The 10,658-nt window shown below is 49.6% G+C and overlaps 1 long non-coding RNA gene across 1 annotated transcript; it reads left to right on the top strand.

Moving 5' to 3' along the window:
* The first annotated feature begins 245 nt into the window (after positions 1–245).
* On the top strand, positions 246–10,034 carry LOC102140184 (uncharacterized). The gene is made up of 4 exons (XR_012425333.1): positions 246–415; positions 3,341–3,435; positions 3,659–3,862; positions 9,063–10,034. It is a non-coding gene; the product is annotated as an uncharacterized lncRNA (long non-coding RNA).
* The last annotated feature ends 624 nt before the right edge of the window (positions 10,035–10,658 follow it).

Here is a 10,658-nt window from a genome sequence, read left to right as displayed (position 1 = left end):
AATGCGGTCCCTGCTGTCATGGAGCTGGCATCCTGGTGGGAAGAGACAGACAGCAAACAAATGCTTAGATACATGACGAAGATAATTTTAGAGCAGTAAGTGCTAGGAAGAAAATTAGCAGGTGAAGTGACGGCTAGGGCTCCTTGACTGGTGGTGAGAGAAGGAGGCCTGTCTGTGCAAAGATCTAAATAACAGGAGGAACCGCCATGGGTAAAGTCTGGGAAGAGCATTTTTTTTTCTTTTAGAGGCGGGGTCTTGCTGTTTTGCCCAGACCGAACTTGAATTCCTGGCCTCAAACAGTCCTGCCACCTCAGCCTTCTGAGTAGCTGGGACTACAGGAGCCTGTCCTGCTGGGAAGAGCATCCTTGGCAGAGAGAACATCAAGTGCAAAGGTCCTGAGGCAGGAGAGAACTTGGTGAGTAAGTGGAATTGTGAGGAGGCCGTGAGCAAGGGAACAAGTAATGGGCACACTGAAGTCACAGCCATAACAGGAGGGCCAGAGCCTGCAGGGCTGCAGAGGGCCCAGTGAGGTGCAAGGAAGGTAGCCACTGGCAGTCTTTAAACAGAGGCACGTTGAATGAATGAGTGAAACTTAAGTTATAGACCTCTGAGCAGTTTCATGCCTAGGTCTCTACTTGCCATAGCTCAGGTGGGAGCTCACTGCCACCTGCTTGGGAAGGCTCCCAGCCCCACCCAGCCTCTAGGGTCTGTGGGACATGATCCTATTAACAGCCCCATCGAAGCCTCCCTTGTTTGTCCTTTGGTTGGGCAGAGGGGAGCTGGTCAAGGCATCAGAGCTTGTGGGTGACCTGGGACAAGTGAGTCATGCAGTGGGACAAGTGAGTCCCGCATCTGCAAAATAAGGTATTGTGATAGGTAGAGGGCCTCACTCTGTCCCAGGCTTGCTGTGCCCCTTCTGTGCATGGCCTCATTAGATCCCGGTGCCCCCTCTGTGAGGTCAGCTCATCACATTTTGTGGACGAGGAAACAGGTGCAGAGTGGTGAGGTCCCCTCTCCAGGTTCTCAGGCTGCAGCACAGAATCGACACCGGTCCCCACGGTCCTTCCCACTGGGCTTGGCTACCCGTCTCGCAGGGCGAATATCAAGAGCAAGACAGAGCTGGATCCCAGTGCGAATTGTGTCGTTTTAAGCTTGTTTTAAGCACAGTTTCTGGGGAAGACACATCTGGTTTCTTTTTTCTTTTCTTTCTTTCTTTTCTTTTCTTTCTTTCTTTCTTTTTTTTTTTTTTTTTTGACACGGAGTTTTGCCCCTGTTGCCCAGGCTGGAGTGCAACGGTGCGATCTTGGCTCACCACAACCTCCGCCTCCCAGGTTCAAGCAGTTCTCCTACCTCAGTCTCTCGAGTAGCTGGGAGTATAGGCATGCACTGCCACACCCGGCTAATTTTGTATTTTTGGTAGAGACAGGATTTCTCCATGTTGATCAGGCTGGTCTTGAACTCCTGACCTCAGGTGATCTGCCCGCCTCGGCCTCGCAAAGTGCTGAGATTTCAGGCGTGAGCCACTGCACCTGCAAATCTGGTTTCTAAACATGGCTCCTCTGTGCCCAGCTGGGTGGCTTTGAGCAAACTACTTAACTTGCTGAGCCTCAGTTTCCTCATCTGTAGAATGGGGATAATAGTACCTAGCTCATGGGTCTGTTGAGAGGATTGAATGAGGTACGTGTGGAAAGCATTTAGCTCTCAGCCTGGCATGCAGTAAGTGCTGTTACTGCTTTAAGACGCCAGATTAATGGGAACAGTCCCTGTCATCCATCCAGGGCCCCCCGTCCCCACCCCGAGCTGGTCTCCTGCCCTCCCTGCCTTACCTTAACCTGCTCCTAAGTGGAGCCTAAGGGAAGGCTGGTTCTAGGGACCCCAGTGGGAGGCAAGACAAGGAGGCCTTGCTGGGGGATTTCTGGTTCCCACACAGGGGTCCCCAAGGCCAGCTTCTCTACCTGGAGAGGGCGGGAAAGCAGCTGGAACCAGAGGTCCAGGAGAGTCCATTTCCTGGCCTTGGAATTAGGTACTTTTGTTTTGAAAATTCCTTGGTATCAAGTTTACATGACTGGGGCCACTGGACCCTATACGCAGGGCTGGGGGTACAAAGAGGATCACAAGCCTGGCCTCTTTGGGAGCCATAGTTCAGGCACCACTCAAGGAAACACATTTGTTCAAGGGATTAGCATTCCTGGATGTCAGTTCAGCGAAGCGTTGGAGGAGGTGGCGATTGAGCCAGACCTCAGAGGATGGGCAGGAGGGGAGCCCTGGGTGGCAAAGGGGATGGGTGTCCCAGAGAGTGAGAGGAGGAAGGAATGTGCAGGCAGATGGAAGAGGGTGTGGGGTCAAGGTACTAACAACTGCCTCTGTGTGTGTGTGTGTGTACACGTGTGTGTGAGACAGGGTCTGACTCTGTTGCCCAGGCTGGAGTGCAGGGATGTGATCATAGCTGACTGCAGCCTCGAACTCCTGGACTCAAGCTGTTCTCCCACCTCAGCCCCCTAAGTAGCTGGGACCACAGGCATACACCACTATGCCTGGCCAATTTAATTTTTATAGAGATGGCATCCTGCTATGTTGCCCAGGCTGGTCTTGAATTCTGGGCAGTGATCCTCCTGCCTTGGCCTCCCAAAGTGCTGGAATTACAAGTGTGAGCCACCACGCCTGGCCAGAACTGCCACTTTTGAGTACCTACTGTGTGCCAGGTGCCTAGGGATGTTGTAACAAATTCTACAAGTGGCTTAAAATAACACAAATTTATTTGTTTATTTATTGATTTATTATTTTTTAAGACAGAGTCTCGCTCTGTTGCCCAGGCTGGAGTGCAGTGGCACAATCTCGGCTCACTGCAACCTCTGCCTCTCGGGTTCAACTGATTCTCGTGCCTCAGCCTTCCGAGTAGCTGGGATCACAGGCACACACCACCATGCCTAGCTCATTTTTGTAGTTTTTGTGGAGAGTGGGTTTCGCCATGTTGCCCAGGCTGGACAGACTTATTCTTTACAGTTCTGGAGGTCAGAACTCCAAAATCAGTTTCACTGGGCTAAAGCCAAGGTGTGGGCCGGACCTGCTCTCCTGGCGTCTCCCGGAGAGAATCTGTTCCTTGCCTTTTCCAGTTTCTGGAGGTTGCCTGTGTTTCTCTGCTTGTGACCACTTGGTGACCTCCAGAAGCTAGAACACGCAAGAAAACAATTGCTTCCATTGTCCCAGCTCCTACTTCCTCCCTTGACCTTCCTGCCTCTGCTCATGAGGACCCTTGTGATTCCATTCTGGGCCACCTGGATAATCCAGGCTAATCCCTCCATCTCAAGAAGAACCTTAATTGATTTAATCACATCTGCAGGGACCCTCTGAATGCTGCCTCGACACAACTCATTTTACAGATAGGAAAATCAAGGCTCAGAGAGGTGAAGTCACTGATCCAAAGTCACACAGCAGGTGAGTTTAGTCACCCATTTCATGCATGGAGAGCCCACTGTGGGTCAGACACTGGGTTAGACCCTGGGTTGCAATGTGAATGTTACCTGTGAAGAGTACTGTGGTGCTCAGGCCTGCAGAGTAATGACCTAGTCCTGTCAAGGAATTCGGGGAAGGCTTCCTGGAGGAGGTGATTGGTGAGTTGAGCTTTCAAGAGTGATTTTCCTCTGCCTGCTTTAACCAGGGGAGGCTTCTGAACAAATGAGGGCCCTTCCAGAGGAGGACAGCCATAGGCCTAACCATCCTGAGACTGCTCTGCATGATGCTGGCTGAGAGGGCTCAGGCTTCTCAGAGGAGAACTAGGAACTGATCAGTGATCACTGTCAGCAGAGCTAGCCCCAAGAGACTTCTGCTGCTGACCCTGCTAGTCATCCTCATTTGCACACAGGTAGGAGGGTGAGCAGGGGTGCGCACGCTGTGCAATGCAAAGGCCCAATAAAGTCAGTGTTGGTGCAGGGTCTCAGACTTGCAGCTCAAAGGCTGAACTCAGGCTCCTGGGTTTGTTTTGATTGGAAAGCAGAGCAAAAAGTGAAAAATTTGAAGTTGACATATGTTGCCAGGTACAGTGGCTCATGCCTGTAATTCCAGCACTTTGGGAGGCCAAGGCCAGAGGATCACTTGAGCCCAGAGTTTGAGGCTAGCCTGGGCAACACAGTGAGACCTCATCTCTACCAAAAAAAAAAAGTTGTTTTTTTCTTTTTTTTTAATTTTAATTAGCCAGGTATAGTGGTGCATGTTTGTAGTCCCAGCTACTTGGAAGGCTGAGGTGGGAGAATCGCTTGAGCCAGGGAGGTCGAGGCTGCAATAAGCCACGACAGTGCTACTGCACTCCAGCCTGGGAGACAGAGTGAGACCCCGTCTCAAAAAAAAAAAAATAAGAAAGAAAGAGAGAAAAAATAAAGAAAATAGAGAGAGAGAGAGAAAGAGAGAGAGAAAGGAAGGGAAGGGGAGGGGAGGGGAAGGGGAGGGGAGGGGGAGGGGAAGGGGAGGGGAGGGGAGGGGGAGGGGGGAGGAAGGGAGAGAGAGAGAAGAGAGAGAGGAAGAAAAATATCTTTAAGGAATCTAGGTTCTTGGGGGCCCCACCACTACCTATTGTTCTATACCCACATTTAAATCACCTGGTTGACCAACCCCCCAACACAGCCCGACACACACACACACACACACACACACACACACACACACACACACACACACACACACAAAGCCTTGAGTTTCAGACACTTTCCCCCCAGGGTTCTTAACACTCACATCTGTGTGGCCTTGAACTTCCTGTCTGTTTTCTCATAGGTCAAAAGGAGATCATGTTTCCTGCCTGGAGGAGAGGCCCTGGTGGGCCGGAATAGGGGAAAGCAGAGGGGGTGTATCTCAGGATAGAATCCTGCATCCTGCCAGGGACCAGGCTTATCCCTGACTCACTCAATAGGATGCAAGGGCGCTTACTGTAGCCAGGTGATTCCTGCAGCCGCTGTCTCAACTAGGTAGACACCCGCATTTCAATAGCCTCCTTGTTCAGATGACGAAACACAATCAGGGAATGAAGTCACTTGCCCAAGATCACACAGTCATACCTAGAGTAGGGATTCTCCTGGCCCGAGCTCCTACCCATGCTGCTGTCCTGCCCCCGCTGTGATGAAAACTCCTGGATGGAGGCTCCGGGCTGTTCTTACAGAGCCCAGGCAGAGTGTGAGTGTGCAGCAGGACTCCCATTAGCAAGCACGTGGCTAGTACTTATTTGGCACCTACTATGTGCATTTCAGTCTTATTATCTCCATTTTGCAGAAAACATAGAGGCCTAGAGAGGGGAGGAAACTCTCGAGAATACCTTCCTCTGTGTAGGTAGCTGTCAGCCAGGCCCTCTGCTTAGACAGCAACAGAGGAATGAGATGGAAAATCAGAACTCCTGCCCCAACTCTGCCACCCTGCCACCAATAGCACCGCCTTGGGTGCCTCCTCACCCTCTCTCAGACTCTGGTTTCTAACAGGAGGAGTGTAGCAATCCCTACCTGCTGGGCTTGTGAAGATTTAAAACAGTTCAACACCGTAGAGCTCTGGACCACCAAGCGTTGCTGCTCCCCCTCCCCCCATCAGCCTCTAGCACTTCTACAGAGAAGACAAATATGAATGTGAACCTTTCTTTTGAAGGTCTTGTGAGTGCCCAGAGCCCTATGGCAAGAAGCCTCTGCCAGGGAAAGGGATGCGGGGAAGTGGGGGCGGTGATAGGGAAGCAGAGCCAGAAGAGACCGTGGGGCCTCCTTCCTTCAAGGCCTCCGGTCTCTAGCAGAGAGAAGAGAGGGAGCAGGTGAGAGCCCCACTTAGCTCCAGGCAATTGTGGTTTTTTTTTTTTTTCCAGACAGGATCCCGCTCTGTCACCAGGCTGTCTGTACAGTGGCACAATCATGACCCACTGCAGCCTCAACCTCCCAAGCTCAAGCAGCCCTCCCATCTCAGCCTCCCAAGTTGCTCAGACTACAGGTGCTCGCTATCATGCCCAGCTAATTTTTGCATTTTTTGTAGAGATGGGTTTTTGCCATGTTGCTCAGGCTGGTCTTGAACTCCTGAGTTAAGTGATTTGCCTTGCTTACCTTGGCCTCCCAAAGTGCTGGGATTACAGGTGTGAGCCACTGTACATGGCCAACTCCAGGCAAATTTGATCACCACAGACAGGGGAATTCTGTCCAGTTCCAGGGATGCCCCTTAAGGGGCCCCAGACCAGCTGGGCCAGAGCCACACAGGCCTTACTAAGATCTTCCATTCATTCATTCAATACATATTTATCGAGCCAAACCTCATTCTTTGTTTGTTTGTTTGTTTGTTTGGGATGGAGTCTCGCTTTGTCGTCCAGGCTGGAGTGCAGTGGCACGATCTCGGCTCACTACAATCTCTGCCTCCCGGGTTCAAGCAATTCTCTGCCTCAACCTCCTGAGTAGCTGGGATTACAGGCGCCTGCCACCACACCCGGCTAATTTTTGTATTTTTAGTAGAGACGGAGTTTCATCATCTTGGCCAGGCTGGTCTTGAACTCCTGACCTTGTCATCCACCCGCCTTGGCCTCCCAGAGTGCTGGGATTACAGGCGTGAGACACTGCACCTGGTCAAGCCAAACCTCATTCTAGATTCCATCTCCAGGAATAATGATGTGGGCCCCACCACACAGCACCCATACCATAGTCTGGCAAGTGAGACAGACATTGAACCCACTCTAAAGAAGGGTCTCATTATCTTGAGAAAAAGACCACTTTGACCACAAGTCAAAGCTCTGGGAACCAACATTTCTTAGTAATTGGAAAAAAATGTTTAATTGGAGCTTTGTTTTGAAAAATGAAATTAAAACTCTGAAAATATACACATTTTATCTTCCACAAACAACATTTAGGTTAATATGCTAATTCTTAGGTTAATGTGCTAATACTTAGTGTTATGGTTTGACTGTCCCCTCTAAAACTTATGATGAAATTTATTTATTTATTTAATTTTTTTTTTTTTTTTTGAGACAGAGTCTCGCTCTGTTGCCCAGGCTGGAGTGCAGTGGCCAGATCTCAGCTCACTGCAAGCTCCACCGCCGGGTTCACGCCATTCTCCTGCCTCAGCCTCCCGAGTAGCTGGGACTACAGGCGCCCGCCCCCTCGCCCGGCTAGTTTTTTGTATTTTTTAGTAGAGACGGGGTTTCACCATGTTAGCCAGGATGGTCTCCATCTCCTGACCTCGTGATCCGCCTGTCTCGGCCTCCCAAAGTGCTGGGATTACAGGCTTGAGCCACCGCGCCCGGCCTATTTATTTAATTTTTTTTTTTTTTTTTTAGATAGTTTTGTTCTTGTCACCCAGGCTGGAGTACAATGGCACGATCTCGGCTCATTGCAACTCCTGCTTCCCAGGTTAAAGCAATTCTCCTGCCTCAGCCTCTTGAGTAGCTGGGATTACAGGTGCCCACCACTACACCCGGCTAATTTTTGTATTTTTAGTAGAGACAAGGTTTCACCATCTTGGCCACGATGGTCTTGAACTCCTGACCTCAAGTGATCCACCTGCCTCGGCCTCCCAAAGTGCTGGAATTACAGTGATGAGCCACCATGCCCAGCTGACTTATGATGAAATTTAATTGCCATTGTGAATGTATTAAGAGGTGGGACTATTAAGAAGTGATTAGGGCCGGGTGTGGTGGCTCAAGCCTGTAATCCCAGCACTTTGGGAGGCCGAGACAGGCAGATCACGAGGTCAGGAGATCGAGACCATCCTGGCTAAACGGTGAAGCACCGTCTCGACTAAAAATACAAAAAAACACAAAAAACTAGCCAGGCGAGGTGGCGGGCTCCTGTAGTCCCAGATACTCGGGAGGTTGAGGCAGGAGAATGGCGTAAACCCGGGAGGCGGAGCTTGCAGTGAGCCGAGATCCGGCCACTGCACTCCCGCCTGAGCGACAGAGGAAGACTCCGTCTCAAAAAAAAAAAAAAAAAAAAAAGAAAGAAGTGATTAGGTCATAAGGGCAAAACCCTCGTGAATGGATTAATCTCTTTATTGAAGGAGTGAGCTCATTATCAAGATGCTGGATTTATTGTAAAAGTGAGTTCAGCTCTCTCTTGCTCACTTTCTAGTGCTGTCTTGCCCTTCTGCCTTCCACCATGGGATGATACAGCATGAAGGCCCCCACCAGATGCTGGTGCCATACTCTTGGACTTCCCAGTCTTCAGAATTATGAGTCAAATAAATTTCTATTGTTTACAAATTACCCAGAGTGGTATTCTGCTATAGCAGCAGAAAATGAAGTAAGACAATTAGAGTACAAAAAGTTCATTTGAGTAGGCATAGTTTTTCCCACAAAATTGCCTGATGGTCCTTACTAGAACCTTCTGGGTCCTAACAACCAAAATGTTTCATCACATCCGCCTGAGTCCTTTGGGCCACTCTCAGTTCTATGACATTCAGATCATTTTCTTCCAAAGCACAGGTTCATCTTTCTTCACATTGGGGGTTTTCATTATTTAGACAGGGCTGAGCCAGCCAGATAGACAGATCCTTGGTTTGTCAGGCACTGTGTGCAGGACCCAGGAGCTCTCCAACATAACTCTCATCAACTTCATGAAATTCTACAACTTGGAAGATTTCCTTTGCTGCCAGCTTGCATAAGTAGACCTGACAGACAGAAGAGATGCAGATGGGAGGGGCGGACAGATGCTGGTGCTAGGTAGGGTGAGATGCTTGAGTGGGAATGAAGTAAGTGGCCAGGACAGTAGTAAATATATTCATGTTTTAACAACTCTTACTACCAACTCGGATAATGAATGCTCAGCTATGGGGCACCCCAACCATACAGTTAACCGTGTCAGCCCAAGATCTCTGGCATCTGGAGTTAGGGAGGGATAAAATTCCATCTTGTTTAAGCCGGTGTTATTGTGGATCTCTGTTATAAAACCTACGTCCTACCTAATACATCTAGTCTTTTGGTGGTAATTACAATCGATTTTCCTGTGGGGACCATTCTTTCCCACTTTTGGCCCATGTGGTTCAGGCTGGGCTGTCCCTACCTCTAGGATGCAGAGATTGTCACATGACTCAGGTTTGACCACACTGCCCCATTTGCCTGGCCACAGGGATTGGTTCAGGGATGGTTCGAATGACCTAAGCCCTCCAGGAATTTTGCTGGAAGAACTGAGCTTTGCTGGAGCCTCCAGGGGTAATTGAGCTGGTCGACTGTGGGTCTGAAAACAGAGCCAGTGGGGAAGAATGAGGAGTTGAGAGACATGGAGACACCCTCTGGGCACCTGGATTCAGCTGTGCCTGAAGCTCAGAAACCCCAGGACTTTAAGTCACTTGAGCCATGCATTCACCTTTTATCATAAACCAGTTTGAGCTGGTTTTCTGTCACTTGCCTGAAAAGAGAACTGAGACTTTACCCAGAGACGAAAAATTTGGAATGGAGAGAAGAGAATGAGCACTGCCTTCAAAGATCTAAAGGGCAGCCTGGGCCTTGTGTGATCACACACAGACTGTGTGGTTCCAGTGGGCAGAGGGACTGGAGCAGGCTTCTGGCTCTTTATAAGGAACTTTCCCACAATTAGAGCTGTTCAAAGAGGGCCCCAGGCAACTTCAAGAGAGGGAGGAAGCTTCCCGTCTCTGGGGGTATGCAAACAGAGCCAGGATGTGGTGAAAGGAACTCAGGCTAACTAGGGGGACAGAGATCCTGTAATTTGTGAGTGTGACTTAGTACCTCCAACCAGCTTTCATGTAGAGCCGGAGAATATCCGTCACACCCAATCTTTAATTATAAAATATTTAAGATATTCAAGAAGGTATAGAAACTAATTCACTGATCACCACTGATTTCACCACTGTCAGCTCAAGAAATAAAACCACCAGGACAGCCGAGCTTCTGATCACAGACACCTCCACCCTCCTGTCCCCCCGCTGGTCATTAAGCTTTGACTACCCATGCATAGTCCTAAGGGATATGTACTTCAGAGGTCTTTTTTAAATAGAGGGGTTAGAATTGCCATGCTTTCAGGCCCTACAGATTTTTTGTTATTACCAGTGGTGGAAATAAAAGTGCTTAGCTACTAATAAAACATGTGTTTTCTTTCTTTTTTAATAATAGAAAAGTATGACAAGAGCGGTCCCTGAACAGTTTTTCATCTTGTTTATATAAAAGCCATTTCCTCACCTCCCCTCCCCACCTCCGCCACCCAGCCTCCCGCACCTCCCTGTTCCCAGCTCTGGATTCCATCTCTGGGCTCTATTCCCTGCTGATAATCACAATTCCAGGATTGAGACTGAGATAAGGCATATCAAGCACTTTGCACATTCCCTGGCATATAGTAAGCACTAATTTTAGCACTAGTTGTCATTATCGCTGTCATTGCCATCTCGGGAATTGCTCCACCCCCGTCCCCTCCCCTTGGCAGGAAGTTGCCAACCCTCCACTGCCTCTGCTCACCCACCTTCTCCAGGTTGTCCTGAAATTCCACTGATTTTACCCTTCACTACCTCCCAGACCACAATCTCTGCAACTGGTTTCCTTGCCTTCAGTCTCAACCCCCCATTCACCCTCCTCACGGTGGCCCAAGCAATTGTTCCTTTCTAGTATGTGACTCCCTGGCTTGCGCCCACCACCGTGATGCCCCCAAGGCCCCATCCCTGCAGACTGACCTGCAGGTTCCTCAACTTCCTCTTCCCTTACTCCTCTGAGCAGC

Source organism: Macaca fascicularis, chromosome 16, assembly GCF_037993035.2.
Source record: "Macaca fascicularis isolate 582-1 chromosome 16, T2T-MFA8v1.1".
NCBI lineage: Eukaryota > Metazoa > Chordata > Mammalia > Primates > Cercopithecidae > Macaca > Macaca fascicularis.
Note: the sequence above shows the minus strand (reverse complement) of the source record. Positions and strands in the feature narration are given on the sequence as shown.